The following is a 20,600-nucleotide window of genomic DNA, read 5'->3' on the forward strand; positions in this document are numbered from 1 at the left end:
ATCACAAGAGTTACCACTAACTCTGCTTATGAAATAAGTCCATTTTCTGTTCCCAGGGATCAAATTTCCCTTTGAATTGAAATGATAGTCACATGAGCTTGTTAATCTTTAATTCCAATTAATATTCCATCTATGCCAATGGGATGAGTTGGACAATGGATTTGACTAAAAGAAATAATTTAAGGCCAAAACAAACAGTTGAAATGCTTTGCAACAGAGCACATGCAGATCTTAGTGGGTTTCTCAACACCCACTGAAGAAAATAATAAAATATTTGTATCCCACAGAAAAAAATTGCTAAAGTTGAAGACAGACAGGGCAAGGTTTCTTACTTGTTTCCTCTATGCTACAAATCCAGGATCAATTGCAGTAGAAGTTGAAGGCTTACTTGATGAAGTCGGGCTTGTTTCATGCTGGGTACATTGTTCCCAAGGCAAAACTCTTCAGTTCAATAGTCCTGAAAGTGAGCGGTTCTAGTTAAATCACAGAATGTGACAACTTTTGAGGACCAGGATGTCACCTCAAATGCTCCACTGAGTAAATGAAGAATTCCAGTCAGAGATAGGAAGAGTATTTTCTTGCCCAATTCTCTCTTTTGCATAGTCTAACATTTACATAAAGTGACTGAATCAAAAGCAAGCTTCATGTCTGCTGTTATGAAATCTTACTTTCTTTCACAGTGAAGGGAGAGAAAGTAAGAAAAAAAAAAAAGCATAGGAGAAAGGGGCATTTTTATTTCACAAACAAGAAGATGTTAACTTGTTCTGTGAGCTATTCCATAGGAAGTTGTTGCAAATCTGGTAGCTGTTATGAACTGTATTTCAGTTTTGATCGTTGGATTTTGCATTTTCCATTTTTTGGAAGCTTTCCATGTCCTGTTTCTCTCTTTCTTCAACATTTGTAAAATAGTACTACGAAGTGACTTTTAAAAAATCTTTCCAGAGTTCTCTGCCAAATATCTCTAAGTAAATTTTCCTGCACTCTATTCCTATAGATATTTCTTCAGAAATGATGAGTTACTCAGATGCCCTACAGCAGGGCTCAGTGGCCAAATAAACATAGCATGGCTTTTGAGTTGTATTCATTTATATATTTTTGGCATTCATATAAAATGAATACACTAAACACCATATCGTTTCTATGTAGTCATGGTCTAACAGAAATATGTCTACTCGGTATAAGGATAATTACTTCAAAAATCTCATCATAGGGGGTATTCTAATGTGAACTTTAGAGTAAGTGTTTTAGAATAGAGTAAAATAATATAGAGAGTATATATATATATATATATATAATATCTTATGGTGTTAATTTAAACCTTTATATTATACGTATTGTAATTGACCTGAAACATTGACCTGAATGAGATAACCTGTATGTTTTATACTCTACTAAAAGCGAAGAATTTCTTCATTCAATCCTCAGAGGATAGGAGAGATTGTACTTCATAGGCCCTCATTAATGCTGACAATCAGACTGACTTTGGGCTTTGACCTGAAGGTCAATGGCTCTGGACTCTCCACTAAGGAAGCGACCTTGCTGGAACCACAAAAAAACCCAAAGGAAAGCCACGCCTGTTCTTCAAGGGGAAAACAGATGATAAATGCATGATGCATTTTCTCCCATAACTATTGTCTTTTTTTCCCTTGAGTAATTTTTCAGATCTAGGCGGTCCCCAACTTGTAAGTTCACAAAGTTCATTCATCAGGAGAACTGTTGGAACTGAGAACATAACGTCCCATAAAATCAATGTTATGCTAAGGTTGATTTCTTTTTTTTCCCCTGCCTAAATCCCTCCCTTTTTCTGCTGTTTGGACAGTACTGCCTTTTCTACCTCTCATTCCACGGTCCTCAGAGCACATCTCCATACCCCTTGACAGTAACTTTTATCAAAGTTCAGTGACAGGCAAAGGAGAGGACGTAATTTAATTTGGGGGCAATCATAGTAATGCTTCTCAGCCCTTAGTCACAGTGGTTTATCCAAGTGGTGAGCATGTGGCTCCAGCTGAGCCTGGTTAATTGGATTTCTTTCCAAGAATATTTTTAGCTGGAGCTGTAGAAAAAGAACTCTATTATCTCTGGTCTGAAGCTGTGAGGTTGTGAACCTATTGCTGTTAGAGTCAAAATCCCCCACTGTGTGAAGACACTGGCTTATAATAGGAAAGAGTAAAACTAATAGGCAAAACCAGAGATGAAAAGGAAGCGGGGGCGGGGGAGCGGGGCGGGGGGCGGGGTGGGGGGGAGGGAGAGAACGCTGGGAACTGGATCCTGGTTTTCATTGCCTGAGGACTAGAACTATCTTAGGTTCTGTTTTCAGAGGTTGGTTGTTTAACTCTTTGAGTATATAAGCTTTCAGTATTCTTCAAACAAACAAAACAAAATGTCTCTCTTATCCACAACTTTTCCCTTAGATTTTTTTTGAAAGTTGTATTTCTGTCTTTTCTAGTCAGGTGTCCTACCTAAAGTGGTTGATTTCTGAGGCTAGGATTTAGAAATTATTTTGTCTATGATGTAGGAAAATAACCATTACTATGAGTATAGAGACCTCTTCTTCCTTTTTCCTCTGATCTGCTATCAACAAGATTCAGAGAAATCAGATAATCTAAAGAGAGAAAATTCAAGCCCAGCATTTTAAATTAAATATCTCCTTCTCTTGCTGTTTCCCTGGTGGCTCGGATGGTAAAGAATCTTCCTGCAGTGCAGGAGACCTGGGTTCGATCCCTGGGTCAGGAAGATTCCCTGCAGGAGGGCATGGCAACCTATTCCAGTATTGTTGCCTGGAGAATCCCAGGGAGAGAAGAGCCTGGCGGACTACAGTCCATAGGGTCACAAAGAGTCAGACATGACTGACAAACTAACACTTTCCCTTGCTGTAAGCACAAATAATAACAGTACAGGGACAAGGGAACATATAGTGATTTCAATAATCATTCCAATTTTCTGGGACCCTCAGCCCAAGTAAGGAGTGTGAAAGTGAAGGTGAAATCATGTCTGACTGTAGCCCACCAGGCTCCTCCATCCATGGAATTTTCTAGGCAAGAGTATTGGAGTGGGTTGCCATTTCCTTCTCCAGGGGATCTTCCCGACCTGGGTTTCAAACCTGCGTCTCTTGAGTCCCCTGCCTTGGCAGATGGATTCTTTATCACTGAACCACCTGGGAAGCCCAAAGCAACTATACTTCAATATTTTTTAAATTGATAACAGAGTTAAAAGTAATAAAATAGAACTTTGAGATATAAAAGTGACTCTTGAGTTTATTAACGTGATCTTGGAATAGGAAACCCTAGTCCTTGTAGTCTCACAAAAGCGCTGACAACATCAATGTATGGATCAAAATACCTTTATGCAATTTCCAGAATCCAGTTAAGAGCTGGCAGTGTCCCAGATGAACACAAAAATCCAAGAGTAAATTTATTAAAATGGGTAAGAAGAGCAGCTTCACTCTACCATGTTAGCCCCTCCCACAAATTTGAGGGTCACAAATCAAACTCCCCTCACGGATCAGTACTAAGATCACCTTGACCTGGGATGTCTCCCTTGGGAGAGAAAGTGAAGCATACAATCAATTCTCCAGTCTTTTGGGATATTGCCCAGGAGATCTAATTCTTTTTTTAAAAATATTTATGTATTTATTTGACTGTGCCAGGTGTTAGCTGCAGCACATTGAAACTTCGATCTTCATTGCAGCATGCAGGATCCTTAGTTGCAGTAGGTGAGCTCATAGTGAGTTGCAACATGTGAGATCCAGTTCCCTGACCAGGGATCAAACTCAGGCTCCCTGCATTGGGAGTCAGAGTCTTAGCCAGAGGGCCACTAGGGAAGTCCCCGCCAAGAGACCTGCTTCTGTCTCTATTAACCCAGAGTGATGTGTTGAGGGTGTTGTTTTTGCTTTGGCTCCACCCCTTCATTGTTCTGGAGTTATTTCTCCACTGATCTCCAGTAGCATATTGGGCACCTACCGACCTGGGGAGTTCCTCTTTCAGTGTCCAATCTTTTTGCCTTTTCATACTGTTCATGGGGTTCTCAAGGCAAGAATACTGAAGTGGTTTGCCATTCCCTTCTCCAGTGGACCACATTCTGTCAGACCTCTCTACCATGACCCATTTGTTTTGGGTGGCCCCACACGTCATGGCTTAGTTTCATTGAGTTAGACTAGGCTGTGGTCCATGCAGAGTTCCAAAGAATAGGAAGGAGAGATACGAAAGGCTTCATTAGCGATCAGTGCAAAGAAATAGAGAAAAACAGTAGAATGGGAGAGACTAAAAATCTCCTCAAGAAAATTAGAGATATCAAGGGAATATTTCATGCAAAGATGGGCTCAATAAAGGGCAGAAATGGTATGGACCTAACAGAAACAGAAGATATTAAGAAGAGGTGGCAAGAATACATAGAAAACTGTACCAAAAAGATCTTCACAACCCAGATAATCACTATGATGTGATCACTCACCTAGAGCCAAACATCCTGGAATGTGAAGTCAAGTGGGCCTTAGGAAACATCACTACAAACAAAGCCAGTGGATGTGATGGAATTCCAGTTGAGCTATTTCAAATCCTGAAATATGATGCTGTGAAAGTGTTGCACTCAATATGTCATCAAATTTGGAAAACTCAGCAGTGGTCACAGGACTGGAAAACGTCAGTTTTCATTCCAATCCCAAAGAAAGGCAATGCCAAAAGATGCTCAAACTACTGCACAATTGCACTCATCTCACATGCTAGTAAAGTAATGCTCAAAATTCTCTAAGCCAGGCTTCAGCAATAAATAAACTATAAACTTCCAGATGTTCAAGCTGGTTTTAGAAAAGGCAGAAGAACCAGAGGTCAAATTGCCAACATCCACTGGATCATCAAAAAAGCAAGAGAGTTCCAGAAAAATATCTATTTCTGCTTTATTGACTATGCCAAAGCCTTTGACTGTGTGGATTGCAATAAACTGTGGAAAATTCTGAAAGAGATGGGAATACCAGATCACCTGTCCTGCTTCCTGAGAAACCTGTATGCAGGTCAGGAAGCAACAGTTAGAACTGGACATGGAACAACAGACTGGTTCCAAATAGGAAAAGGAGTATGTCAAGGCTATATATTGTCACCCTGCTTATGTAACTTATATGCAGAGTACATCATGAGAAACACTGGGCTGGATGAAGCCAAAACTGGAATCAAGATTGCCGGGAAAAATATCAATAACCTCAGATATGCAGATGACACCACCCTTATGGCAGAAAGCGAAGAAGAACTAAAGAGCCTCTTGATGAAAGTGAAAGAGGAGAGTGGAAAAGTTGGTTTAAAGCTCAACAATCAGAAAACTAAGATCATGGCATCTGGTCCCATCACTTCATGGGAAATAGATGGGGAAACAGTGGAAACAGTGGCTGACTTTATTTTGGGGGGCTCCAAAATCACTGCAGATGGTGACTGCAGCCATGAAACTAAAAGACGCTTACTCCTTGGAAGGAAAGTGATGACCAACCTAGACAGCATATTAAAAAGCAGAGACATTACTTTACCAACAAAGGTCCATCTAGTCAAGGCTATGGTTTTTCCAGTAGTCATGTATGAATGTGAGAGTTGGACTGTGAAGAAAGCTGAGCACTGAAGAATTGATGCTTTTGAACTGTGGTGTTGGAGAAGACTCTTGAGAGTCCCTTGGGCTGCAAGGAGATCCAACCAGTCCATCCTAAAGGAGATCAGTCCTGGGTGTTCATTGGAATGACTGATGTTGAAGCTGAAACTCCAATACTTTGGCCACCTGATGCAAAGAGTTGACTCATTGGAAAAGACCCTGATGCTGGCAAGGATTGAGGGCAGGAGGAGAAGGGGACGACAGAGGATGAGATGGTTGGATGGCATCACCGACTCAATGGACATCGGTTTGGGTAGACTCTGGGAGTTGGTGATGGACAGGGAGGCCTGGCATGCTGCGGTTCATGGGGTCGCAAAGAGTTGGACGCAACTGAGCGACTGAACTGAACTGAAGTGTTGAGGGAATTAACAAGGTATGAAAGTCTGAGAGTAGTTGTTCTTGTTCAATCACCAAGTCGTGTGACTCTTTGTAAAACCCATAGACTGCAGCATGCCAGGACTCCTTGTCCCTCACTATCTCCCAGGGTTTGCCCAAGTTCATGTCCATTGAATTGGTGATTCTATTCAGTCATCTCATCCTCTGTCACCATTTTTTCCTTTTGCCTTCAGTCTTTCCCAGCATCAGGGTCTTTTTCCAATGAGTGGGCTGGGGGTAGGTAAGAACAAAGAAAATGGACAATTGGTTCTCATCAGCCATCATGGATCTGCAAGGTTGGGAGAAGGTGTGCAGCCATGAAACCTTCTCTTTGGGAAGGAAGGAAAGAAGTGGGAAAATACACAGCAATAAAATAATAGGAAACTTCAAAACCCCATTTTCAACAATAAATAAAACATGCCAGCAATAAATCAATGAGAAAAGAGAATTTGATGAATACTCTAGACCAAAGGACCTAACAGACATGTACAGGTCATTTTATCCAATAGCAGTGGAATAGAGTCACCACAAGTGCACAAAAAATGTTCTGCAGGAAAGATCATATATTCAACCATAAAACAAGTCTTAAAACACTAATGAAACTGAAACTATACCAACTATCTTCCCAAACATATTGGTATGAAAATAAAAATAGAAAACAGAAGGAAAACTGGGAAATCACAAATATGTTGAAATCAAACAACACACTCCTAAGCAATTAATAGGTCAGAGAAGTAATTAAAAGGGAATTTAAAATATCCTGAAACAAATGAAGATAAAAATGCAACATCCTAAAACTTATGAGATGCAACAAAAGCAGTTCTAATAGGGAAGCTCCTAGCGATACATGATACATTAAGAAAAAGAGAAATCTCAAATGACAGCCCAATTTTATACCTTAAATAAGAAAAAACAAATTAAGTCCAAAGAGAGCAGAGGGAAGGAAACAATAGAGTAGAGAGAAATCAACAAAATAGAGATCAGAAGAACAACAGGGGAAAAAAATCAAAAATTGACATTTAGCTAGATGAAGAAAATGAGAGAAGGCTCAAGTAAGTAAAATTATAGATGAAATAAGACACATGATAACTAATGCCACAGAAATAAACTGCAATTTATAGATTACTAGGAACAATTATACATCAACAAATTGTATAAGCTAGGAGAAATGGACAAATTCCAAGAAACACACAACCTCTCAAGACTAAGTCATGAAAATTCTAAACAGCTAAAAATGAATAAGGAGACTAAGTTAGTAATCAACAACCTCCCAACAAAGACAAACCCAGGGCCTAATGGCTTCACTGGTAAATTTTACCAATCATTTAAAGAATTACCACTAATCCTTCTTAAACTCTTCCAAAACAATTGAAAAGTAGGGAACACTTCCAATCTAATTTTATGAGGCCTGCATTATCCTGACAACAAAGTCAGGCAGACACTACATGAGAAGAAAAGCTGTAGACCAGTATCATTAACGTACAGAGAGGTGAAAATTCTCAACAAAATACATTGTACTCAACAGTTAAAAATGGAAAGTCTTTCATCTAAGATCAGGAACAACATAAGGATGCCTGCTGTTATCACTTCTATTCAATATAGTATCAGAAGTCCAAAGAGCAACTAGCCAAGAAATATAAATAAAAGACATTTATATCAGAAAAGAAAAAGTAAAATTGTCTTGTTTGCAGGTAATGTATATAATAGGTTGTACACAATCCTAAGGACTGCACAATAAAACTGGCAGAACTAACAATCTACAAATTGGAATAAACTAAAAGATAATAAAAAGAGAAGCACGAGGGCTTCCCTGGTAAAGAATCCACCTGCCAATGCAGGAGACACAGGTTCAATCCCTGGGTCAAGAAGGTCCCACATTCTGCAGAGCGACTGAGCCTGTGCAGCGACAACTACTGAGTCCATGTGCTGCAACTACTGAAGCCCACACATCCTACGAAGCTCAAGCTCTGCAACAAGAGAAGTTGTCTCAGCGAGGAGCCTGCACACCACAACGAGTGAGTAGCCCCTACTCTCCACAACTAGAGAAAAGCCCACACAGCAACAAAGACCCTGCCTTGCCAAAATAGAGAGAGAGAGAGAAGCCAGAGACTGGACTTAAGGCACTACTTGGAAATACACTATGTTATGGAAGAGCTTTTAATACTTACTCTCTGGGAAAAGAAGGGTTTGGCAAGTTATGTAGTTTTTTTCTCTTACTAACTCTTCTATTGCTCAAATCCTCTTCACTGTGAAGCATTGTCCATCCTTGACAATGGCTGTCACACAATTTTCAAATATTTGTGGCATTTCACTGATTTTTCCCCCCAAGAATTCAAAAGAGAAGGTTTCTAGGGTCTAAATGATGTTACTTGTAAGACCAGATATTTAGTTTTAGGTTGCAGTGTTGTGTGCCAACACTGAATGTTGACTTCCAAGTGACAGTAGTTTTATAAAATTCCGTGTGTGTGTGTGTGTGTGCATGTGCGTGTGTGTGTGTATGCACATATGTTCCAACTATGGCAGATAGCACTCGACAAGAGGCTCCGTGTGTGCATGTGTGTGCATGTGTGCGTGCGTGTGTGTGTGTGTGTGTGTGTGCTGTGATATGTAAGACCTTTTAAAATATGGTATCCAAGAACCTCTCCTGCCCAAGTGTTCAGATAGTGCTGCCAATTGGAGCACTAAAAAGACAGAACAAAGAGAATGCAGCATTAAAGAAGGAATGGGTGGAATTTTCTCAGAAATAAAAGAAGACATAATGGCTTAGAAGCTCAGATTTAGGAAGCCTAAGGAATCTAGCAAAGGATAAATAAAATTAGATTCAGCTAAACACATCACAGAGAACCTCAAGACACCAAAGGAATAAGAGATTCTGTAAATAACCAGAAATGGAAAGCAAATTTTCTACAAAGAACATGTTTACCATTAACATACCCTCACTGAAGGCGCCCTAAACAATTTACTTATGAAAGAAAAACAATAAAAACCAAAAGAAGATAGGATGTGAAAAACAGAATGGTAAATAAATAAACTGGTGAACATGAAGGAAAAGAGAACCAGCATTTATGGAATAAAATAATAGTATTAAGAATAACAAAGACTAATTTAGCAGAGGGTATATACAGGTGCAACTAACATATTGGCCAACAATATGATATAAGTTGAAAGGGGAATGATTGAAATTTAAGCATTTTAAGGCTCCTGAATATTTTGGGAGACTGAATACATTGTTAAGGAAATACATGTGCTACAAATTTGGGGTAATCAACTATCAACAGAAGTACACTGTATAAATGCCAAGCTTAGTGAATAAAAGGAGCAATAAAACAAAAGTATCTGTAGAAGCAACATGGTAAACAGAAACACAGAAAAATGTGATAAACATAACTTTTTCAATGTAAGTAATAAGACAAAGCTTATCAGCTAAAAAGTTGTGAAATTTAGTAAAAAGGGAAAAATGGAAGAAAATTCTGTTACAAAAACATAGCTAAAACAAAAGAGCACTGAGAGGTTGAAAGTGGAAAGATAAAAGTTACAATAGACAAATCACCAATTGAAAGCTAGTAAAGCTACACTACTATAAGAAAAAAATATTTTAAGGCAGAAACATAGATATGTCACTACATAATTATAGGATAAAAAACTTATCAAGAAGATGTAAGTTTGCATGCTTCAGAGTGTAGAAAGCTTCAGACTCCATAAGGCAAACTTGATAGAATTACATAAAGACAAATATAAATATTAATACATCATTGCAGTGACAGAATTTAGTATGTCACTAGGTAATTAACTGAACAAAAAGAAAAAAATCTTAGTAAGCATATATAAAACTAAGTTGCACAATGAAAACATAGACAGATAAAGATATAGGGATACATATACAGGCTTTCCTGGTGGCTCAGTGGTAAAGAATGTGCCTCCCAATGCAAGAGATGCAAGAGATATGGGTTGGTTGGATCCTTGGATCAGGAAGATTGTCTGGAGAAGGAAATGCAACCCATTTCAGTATTCTTGCCTGGAAAATTCCATGGACAGAGGAGACTGGCGGGCTACAGTCCATGGAGTCACAAAGAGTTGGAGATGACTTAATGACTCAACAACAACAGATACATACATAACTTATGAAATTATCACTATTCAAATATTCTTAACATAATACTGGCAGTTAACTTCATATGGTTCAATAGAATATACACAAACTAAATCCAGCACACATTCTTTTCAAGCACTCTTGATAAACATCTGAAAGTTATCACAACTAATGAAAAAATTCAGTAAGGTAACTGGAGACTAGAGAAACAAAATTCACTGCTTATTGTATCTCAGAAGACAAAATTAATGAGCCCTAACCCAATTTGAGAGAATAGCATTGAAACATATTTATTACCATATGTAAAATTGATAGATAGTGTGAGTTTGGTGCATAAGGCAGGGCACCTGAAGCTGGTGCTCTGTGACAACCTAGAGCGATAGGCTGGGGAGGGAGGTGGTAGGGAGTTCAGGATGGAGGGGACACATGTATACCTATGGCTGATTCATATTGATGTATGGCAAAAACCATCACAATACTCTAATGTAACTATCCTCCAATTAAAATAAATAAAAATTTTAAAAAAAACCTTAAAATACTATACAGAAATAAATTTAAAAGTACTGTGTAAGACAAGTAATGAATCAGTAAATTTAGTTGAGTTATATGAGCAAACTCATTTAAAAATAGCTTTTTTTTTTTTTTTTTTAAATTTTTGGCTGTGCTGCCTGGCATTTGGGATTTTAGTTCCCTGACCAAAGGACCTACACCCCTTGCAGTGGAAGTGCAGGGCCGTAACCACTGGACAACCAGGGAGGTCCTATTTTTAAATATAAGCACACATAAGACTGTTGAGTGCTAATTTCCTAGCAATATTCAGCTGTATGAAAGAGGGCAGAAGACACCCTGGAACTGACTGAGAGTGGTAAGTCTGGTTGTGGCGGAAGGAAAGGAATGAAAAGGAAAGGAGTGTTCTGGTAAAAAGGTAATTGATAGTCTCTGGGGCTCTGTCTTGGTAAGATTAAGTGTTAAGAATGGAGGCTAGAAACATATAATGACAAAGGTAATGGAAACAAGAGGACATATTCAAGAAACGTTAATGAATTAACATGGGTAAAAATTGTGATTGAGGGAATGTGGGGGTTGAAGGTGAGAGAAACATCTAGAATAACTCCTATGCTTCTGTCTCAGATGCCTGAGTGCATTTAGACATTAGGGAATATGAAAGTGGGAGCAGGATTAGGAGAAAAAGGATAAAAATCAGTTATCAACAAATTGAATTTAAGGTGCATGGGGTCATCCAGATGACTGTGTTGATAGATATGTTGTATAAATAAATTACAAGTCTAGCAGTATCTTAGGTTAGTTTCCCCTGGAGATTCTAGGATAAAAATTCATGCGTGAGTGATTTATAAAAGTACTTCCAGGAGTCGTGAAAGCTGAATAGGGAAGGGGAAGACAGGAACTGGCTCTATAGCACAGGGAGCTCAGCTCGATGCTCTGTAATGACCTAGAGGGGTGGGATAGAGCCTCAAAAAGGACAGGATTTATGTATACAAATAACCAATTCACACTGTTGTGCAGCAGAAAATAACACGATATTGTAAAGACTTTCACTCCAATAAAATCTAGGATACAGTCTCAGGTGAAGTTCCAGCCTCCTCTGATCCCAAAAGGAACTCTGGAGAACAAACCACACCCAAAACTAATGCCGCTCAAAACAAAGGAGCTGGGTGTTTATACTGTTGCATCCATCATTAGTAGGCTTCCCAGATGGTACTAGTAAAGAACCCGCCTGTCAATGCCGGAGAAGTAAAAGATGCGGGTTTGATCCCTGGATAGGGAAGATATCCTGGAGGAGGCCATGACGATCCACTCCAGTTTTCCTGCCTGGAGAATCCCATGGACAGAGAAACCTGGTGGGCTACAGTATTCGGTCTCAAAGAGCTGGACTCGACTGAAGCGACTTAACACACACACACACACACACACGCACACACACACACACATCCATCATTACCTATGGTCTGCACCATGGAACAAAATTCCAGTTACTTCACATGTTCAGGCAAAGTGACTCCAGTAGCCCAATAATTGCCTTCTGAAGAGGGTTGCAGAAGCAAGCTTTCAGAAACAAAACTTGCAGAACCTGGGGGGTGGACACACGGAACTAGAAAAAGGGATGTGAGAAGGATCTAGACAGAACACTGAAGCATCCTGAAAGAGACTTAAGTTTAGAATTCATCCACATGTTTGTAGAAGTTAGAACAAGTAGAGGATGGGGTATGAAGGCAGACAGTTTAGAAAATAGAAATGATCCTTGAGAATAACTGGCGTTTTTAAAAAGCAGAAAAGCTTGTGAAGAAACCTGAAAAAGTGAAGAAAGCATCAGGAAAAACAAGAAGAGGAGCAGACCATGGCAATATCCTGGGATGTAATCATTATTGACATTGGCTTATTTGCTTTAGGATTGTTCATATACTCATACTGGAGTTTTAGAAGAGCCAGTCCTGGGTACTAGTCGAGGTTACTTGTGAGAGTGGTACAGATGCTCTTCCTGGGAAATCCAGTCGTCACCCCTAGGAGAACTCTTCAGCTTCCTTGCCTGCTTTTCATAGAGCCCCAGCTAAAATCAAAGGACTCTCACAACTGTGATGCACTCAACCCTGTTTGAATGTGGGGAGTGTTCAGAGAGCTCAAAGGCATCTTGACCAAATGTGGAATGTTTCTAATTAGGCAATCTAGGAGGCATCATAGGATGATAAAGCATAAACATGCTGAAAGGGTGAAGGGAAATTGCCTGAGGAACTCGGGAAAGCCTTGGGTAATATTTATTTATTTTAAAATAATATTTATTTAAAACAGTGGGTGAATCAGACTGTGCTCATATCTTCTGGCCTGAATCCCAAACAGAAACAAAGCTGTAAGAACTATGATGATTCAGAGGTTAATCTCACTACTTACCTGGCAGGAAGAGGAAGAAGGGAAGGGAGAGAGGGAGGGGGAGAGGAGCCCAGGAGTGGGTGGAAATCTTGCCCACTGCATGTGAAAAGCATGGTGCCTCTGGTGCTCTCAACAATTCTTATTCTTTCCTTCCGGGTCCTATCATCTTATTTATTTTTTAAAGGATAGTTTGCCTACAGTTCAGTTCAGTCACTCAGTCATGTCCAACTATTTGTGACCACATGGACTGCAGAACGCCAGGCCTCCCTGTCCATCACCAACTCGCATAGTTTACTCAAACTCATGTCCAATGAGTTGGTAATGCCATCCATCCATCTCATTCTCTGTCATCCCCTTCTCCCACCTTCAATCTTTTCCAGCATCGGGGTCTTTTCAAACGAGTCAGTTCTTCACATCAGGTAGCCAAAGTATTGGAATTTCAGCTTCAGCATCAGTCCTTCCAATGAATATTCAGGACTGATTTCCTTTAGGACGGACTGGTTTGCCTTAGGTCTGTCACTGATATTTGTTACATAAGAATTGGGCTTCCTGGTTGCTCAGATGGTAAAGAATCTGCCTGCAATACAGGAGACCTGAGTTCAATCCTGTGTCAGGAAAATCCCCTGGAGAAAGAAATGGCACTCCACTCCAGTGTTCTTGCCTGGAGAATCCCATGGACAGAGGATCCTGGTGGGCTACAGTCCATGGGGTCGCAGAGTCAGATACAACTAAACATGTACCCAAGACTTATTATTTAAATTATACGTATTTGCTTTGGAAAAATAATAAAATCTTAAAAATCATTTTGAAAATCACCCACATTCTTATAAACAAAACTGTTGGACATTTCACATGAGTAAAAGTATTGATTCTTAGAATTTCATTGTGCTTTAAATTTGTGTCAATACATATTAAAAAAAATAATACTGCCTTATGGCTATGTCTTATAGGATATCCATTTGTAGAAATATCACAATTTACTCAACCTCTTGAGTATTGTTTGACCTTTTTTTCTATCCTCCAGTCTGACAATTTTTTTCCTAGCCTCCTGTTTTTAAACTAAGCACAATAAATACCACTCTGATACCAGATGTGCAACTGGCATTCAGTGGCATGGCTTAAATTTCCCAGAACCTGCATTTTCTAGGCTTCACCTAGATTGAATTTGGAGGAAATGCATCACTGGTAGATAAGATGAGCATGTGTTTTGAAGTTATAAGAGAAAAAATTGTATTCAGATAGAATATCTCCAACTTAATTAATAATATGAAATTATTATGAATTCTTAAAATTATTTACAAAAGTACTTAAAATCTAATTGTGCAAGCCTTATGTGATCATTGACATTTGAAGCCCTAATGAAATCTTGGAATCCTAGGGGACCGTCTCTAAGCCCACCACAACCACCATTCCTCACTCCTCTTCATAGATTGCTGCTGCTGCTGCTGCCAAGTCGCGTCAGTGTGTCCAACTCTGTGCGACCCCCAAGACCGCAGCCCACCAGGCTCCGCTGTCCCTGGGATTCTCCAGGCAAGAATACTGGAGTGGGTTGCCATTTCCTTCCCCAATGCATGCATGCATGCTAAGTCGCTTCAGTCATGTCCAACTCTGTGCGACCCTATGGACAGCAGCCCACCAGGCTCCTCTGCCCACGGAATTCTCTAGGCAAGAATACTGGAGTGGGTTGCCATTTCCTTCTCCAACTTCATAGATTACGATAAGAAAAAAAAATGTAAAATATGCTCCCTGACCTGAGGTAAAAATGCAGTATAACTGGGAATACAGAAAACATAGACAAAATAAAAATTATTCCTGCCACTCTCTTCAGTTCAGTCAGCTCAGTTCAGTTGCTCAGTCGTGTCCGACTCTTTGCTACCCCATGAATCACAGCACGCCAGGCCTCCCTGTCCATCACCGACTCCCAGAGTTTACTCAAACTCATTACTCAAACTCATATCCATCGAGTCGGTGATGCCATCCAGCCATCTCACCCTCTGTTGTCCCCTTCTCCTCCTGCCCACAATCCCTCCCAGCATCAGAGTCTTTTCCAATGAGTCAACTCTTTGCATGAGGTGGCCAAAGTATTGGAGTTTCAGCTTCAGCGTCAGTCCTTCCAATGAACACCCAGGACTGATCTGCTTTAGGATGGACTGGTTGGACCTCCTTGCAGTCCAAGGGACTCTCAAGAGTCTTCTCCAACACCACGAATCAAAAGCATTAGTTCTTCCATGCTCAGCTTTCTTCACAGTCCAACTCTCACATCCATATATGACCACTGGAAAAGCCATAGCCTTGACTAGACGGACCTTTGTTGGCAAAGTAATGTCTCTGCTTTTTATTTACTTATTTTTTATTTTTTCATTTATTTTTATTAGTTGGAGGCTAATTACTTTACAATATTGTAGTGGTTTTTGCCATACACTGACATGAATCAGCCATGGATTTACATGTGTTCCCCATCCCATCCCTCTGGGTCTTCCCAGTGCACCAGCCCTAAGCACTTGTCTCATGCATCCAACCTGGGCTGGTGATCTGTTTCACCCTTGATAGTATACTTGTTTCAATGCTATTCTCTCAGAACATCCCACCCTCACCTTCTCCCACAGAGTCCAAAAGTCTGTTCTGCACATCTGTGTCTCTTTTCCTGTTTTGCATATAGGGTTATCGTTACCATCTTTTAAAATTCCATATATATGCGTTAGTATACTGTATTGGTCTTTATCTTTCTGGCTTACTTCACTCTGTATAATGGGCTCCAGTTTCATCCATCTCATTAGAACTGATTCAAATGAATTCTTTTTAATGGCTGAGTAATATTCCATTGTGTATATGTGCCATAGCTTCCTTATCCATTTGTCTGCTGATGGACATCTAGGTTGCTTCCATGTCCTGGCAATTATAAACAGTGCTGCGATGGACATTGGGTTTTTAATATGCTATCTAGGTTGGTCATAACTTTCCTCCCAAGGAGTAAGCATCTTTTAATTTCATGGCTGCAATCACCATCTGCAGTGATTTTGGAACCCCCAAAAATAAAGTCAACCACTGTTTCCACTGTTTCCCCATCTATTTCCTATGAAGTGATAGTCAGATGCCATGATCTTAGTTCTCTGAATGTTGAGTTTTAAGCCAACTTTTTCACTCTCCTCTTTCACTTTCATCAAGAGGCTTTTTAGTTCCTCTTCATTTTCTGCCATAAGGGTGGTGTCATCTGCATATCTGAGGTTATTGATATTTCTCCCAGCAATCTTGATTCCAGCTTGTGCTTCTTCCAGCCCAGTGTTTCTCATGATGTGCTCTGCATATAACTTAAATAAGCAGGGTGACAATATACAGCCTTGATGTACTCCTATTGGGAACCAGTCTGTTGTTCCATGTCCAGTTCTTATTGTTGCTTCCTGACCTGCATATAGGTTTCTCAAGAGGCAGGTCAGGTGGTCTGGTATTCCCATCTCTTTCAGAATTTTCCACAGTTTATTGTGATCCACACAGTCAAAAAGTATCCTTCTGATATTCTTAATCTCTTTACAACCACTGCACTTATATCCAAATTTTCTGACTCTCTCTGCCATGTCTACACTTTGAGGCAAAATTATTCCAAATGCCAGTGAATTTGGATTCCTTTTCTTTTTCTTTTTTTAACTAAAATCTCTTTAACCTCTTTTTGCCACCTGCTAATTCTATTTTTTTTTTCATCCAGATCTCCAAATGCCCAAAGCTATATGATTTTTCCCTTAATTCTTGTAACATAGTTGGGTCCATTCTTGTAACTCATAGCTAGGTCCATCCTTCTAAAGTTCTGGATGTCATAGTGACACATTAGAAAACTTTTTCATGAACATCCTAGCATTCTTGTTTCCTTGATACTCTACATAGTTACTTCTGATTCCTAGTCTGTTATGTGTTTCCAAGGAAAGTCTCAAACTAGAATATTATATTTTCTATAAGTTCATAAATTTCTGCTTTCAATATTGTATTGACAGTTGCCCAGTAATCCTTTCATTCATGTTTTATGGGTTCCTTATGGCATTATTCATAGTTGCTCTTCCAAAACTTTTCCAAACTCCCTTGAACAAACTCTGTAAGTTGCTTGATTTGAATTATTCCTTTCCTTGTTATTTGTTAATAGAACCCCCATTTTATTAAGGAAAAAAATGCTCAATCCCAGAGTAAAAATGAATTGTTCTAAGTCAGTCATGCTAATCTCATTTTTTTTCCTTCTCATTTATGGTTATTTATTGACTAGAATTGGCCAATGAAATTAGGGGATATTTGCCAGTGGCTTCTGTAAAACATTATATATAAAATATCTATCTATATCTATCTGGACATAGAGCTGGACATGACAGAACAACTAACACAACTGAGTGACTAACACACACACATCATCATCATCATCATCATCTATCTATTAACTGAAATTCTATATTCAGGCAAAAATGTGTTTCTTTTTTATTTTCTTTCTCCCTTCTTTGGATAAGAAGTGAAGTAAAGTCGCTCAGTTGTGTCTGACTCTTTGTGACCCCATGGACTGTAGCTCACCAGGCTCCTCCATCCATGGGATTCTCCAGGCAAGAATGCTAGAGTGGGTTGCCATTTCCTTCTCCAGGGGAACTTCCCAACCCAGGGATTGAACCCAGGTCTCCCGCATTGCAGGCAGACTCTTTAACCTCTGAGCCACCAGAGAAGCCCTTATTTGGAAAGGGTATGTGAAATTGTGATGCAACCTCCATCTTAGCACTTTCAGAAGATGGAGAAAGTTTTTAAAATGACACACTTGTGTCCTAATATTTGTTGAGCCTGTCAACCCATCCTGAAGTTGCCTGCTTCTAGGCTTCCTATAGCAGACATAGTTCATTGCTTGAGAATTACTCTTTGGCAATTATGCTACTTGTTAGCAAAAATATCCTAAGGGATCAATGTCATAAGTCCAACCCTTATTGCTGCCTCTTGGCCTTAGCAGATGTCATTGTTTCCTACTTTACTAATAAGGCCCAAACTATTCTGCAAGGGCCCAGCTGGATCACCATCCTTCTATTCTCCCTTTCTTCTATTTAATAGGATGAAGCTCTCTTTCTTCTTTAAAAGTTAAATCATTTATCTTTCTGTTGGAATCCATCAGCTTACCCGTGCTCTAGGATATTGTTCCATCAATCTTCCATTTCACTCAAACCTTAATTTCTTTTTTAAAAATTAATTTTTATTGGTGTAGCTGCTTAACAATTTTGTGTTAGCTTCTGCTGTATAGCATATAATGGGCCAGCTATGCATATACATATACCCCCTTCCTTCCCATATAGATCACCACAAAGCATTGAATAGAGTTCCCTGTGCTATGCAGTAGGTTCTCCTTAGTTATCTATTGTTTTACATTTTAAGTTAGAGGGTAATTGCTTTGCACTGTTGTGTTGCTTTCTGCTGTACAACAGTGTGAACCAGGTATAAGTATACATATACCCCCTCCTTCCTGAGCCTCCCTCCCACTCCTACATCCCACCCCTCTAGGTTGTTACAGAACACCCAGCTGAGCTCCCTGTTATTTCTTTTTTGTTGTTTGTTTGCTTTACTTGCCTCTTCCTAATCATATTGGTGAAAGAGGGATCCCCACTGCAGGGTTATGGGGATGGTCAAACACATACCATCTGACACTGTACAGGTCTGCTTGACAACAGTTTATTAGCCACATGTACTCATAGCCCAGAGGAGGACAACACTTGTGATACAGGGTGCATGGGGGTAGCAGTCAGAAGAGTGAATAACCAGAGGCTGGGGAAGGAAGGCTTTTTGTAACAAGAGGGTGAACATATTGTTTACACAGCAAAAAACTTAATGTGTAAACACAAATTGAAAATATAGTCTTGATAGATTTAAAAACTTGTTTTCTTTTAATTTTTTGAATATTTTTCTATTTACATGTATTACTTATGATCATATTGTCTTTACCCAAAGGATAAATTTTAGATATTTGTTTCTGAAGTTATACACTTATTATACTTTTTGATGAATATTCTTACGGCTAGGTATTTACACATGCAAGTGATTTTTTTTTTCTTTTGAATAAACACTAGGAGATAGAAAATTTGTCAGGATTGAAAAAAGCACTAGCTATGTGTTAGTTAGGCAACCTAGAGAACAAATGTATGGATACCAATGGGGAGAGAGGGAGGTGGAAGGAACTGGAAGGTTGGGGTTGATACATGTATCACTACTGATACTATGTATAAAATGGGTAAGTAATGAAAACTTACTGTGCAACATGGGGAACTCTATACACTGTGATGACCTGGGTGAGAAGGAAGCCCAAGCGGGAGGGGATGTATGTATATGTATGGCTGATTCATTTTGCTGTTCAGTAGAAATTTATACAACACTGCAAAGCAAATGTACTCCAATAATAATTAAAAACTGCATGCAAAAAGTTTATTCTAGTTTATACCCTCAAAAATGTACTAAAGTGCACCTTTCCCAAACTTCTGACAATACCAAGTTTTGTACTATTTTAATTTACTTCAGTATGATAAGAAAACTGTCACTCTGTTCACATCTTTGTTTCTCCATATGTTTTTGGATATTTATATTTCTTCTTTTGTAAACCAATGATTAATATTATTGCTATTTTCCAAAGTTATATGTTCATATTCATTTTCTGACTGAATACTTATGGGATATTCTTATTCTAGAAATATTTTAATTTCCCTATAAAATGTTTAGTGACAAAAATATTGTTGGAGTGGGTATGTTTTGATTAAAATTATCTAGCTTTTAGTTGGGAACCCTCTGCATCTAAATATCAAAGTTTTCTTATCCTTGGGCAATTCTCCCTTTTCTTTATTATGTCTTTTCCTCAATTCATTTCTTTAAAAACTCCCATTATAACTATATTTGACCTCTTTGTTCTGTGATCTATATTTCTCATCATTTCTTTCTTAACTTTTACATCCTTATTGCCTTACTCTGATTTTTCTAGGTAATTTATTAAAATGTCCTCTCATTTTAAGTTTTATTTTTAAGTACACTGCCTCCCTTATACTTTTTTTGTTTAGCAATCATGTGTTTAACTTCTTTTCTGTTGGGAATTTCTGTTTCTTTTTTTAATTCCATAGCTGCAGTGTTTGCTCAGATTTCTTTAAAAGTTCAATTAAAGGTAGCCTGAAGTTTCTTTTACTTCTCTCAGTGGCTGTGTTCCATAAGATAAATTTACTTACTTATTTCTCCTCTATTTATAGTGACACTTCTGTTTACTAATCTAGTAGAAAGAGATCATGTTTTTAGAGAGTTGAAATGGGCACTTTTGGATAATGTTTGGGCCCCTATTTAAGTCACTGATACCCTACAGGAGGTGGAAAAAATTATGTTTATTAGAGTTTAACTTTGCCACATCACATATTTAAGAACTTTGGTGGTAATAGAGGACTGTATGTCATGGAAGCAGCTTTGATTTTCGGCTTAAAATTTGCCTTTACAAGGCTATTATCAGGACTTCCCTGAAAGTCCAGTGGTTAAGATTTCACCTTCCAATGCAGGGGTGCGAGTTCAATCTCCAGAGGAAGCTAAGATCCCACATGGCTTGTGGCCAAAATGCAAACATAAAACAGAAGCAATATTGAAACAAATTTAATAAAGACTT

The sequence above is a fragment of the Cervus canadensis genome, chromosome 30, assembly GCF_019320065.1.
Source record: "Cervus canadensis isolate Bull #8, Minnesota chromosome 30, ASM1932006v1, whole genome shotgun sequence".
Taxonomy (NCBI): domain Eukaryota; kingdom Metazoa; phylum Chordata; class Mammalia; order Artiodactyla; family Cervidae; genus Cervus; species Cervus canadensis.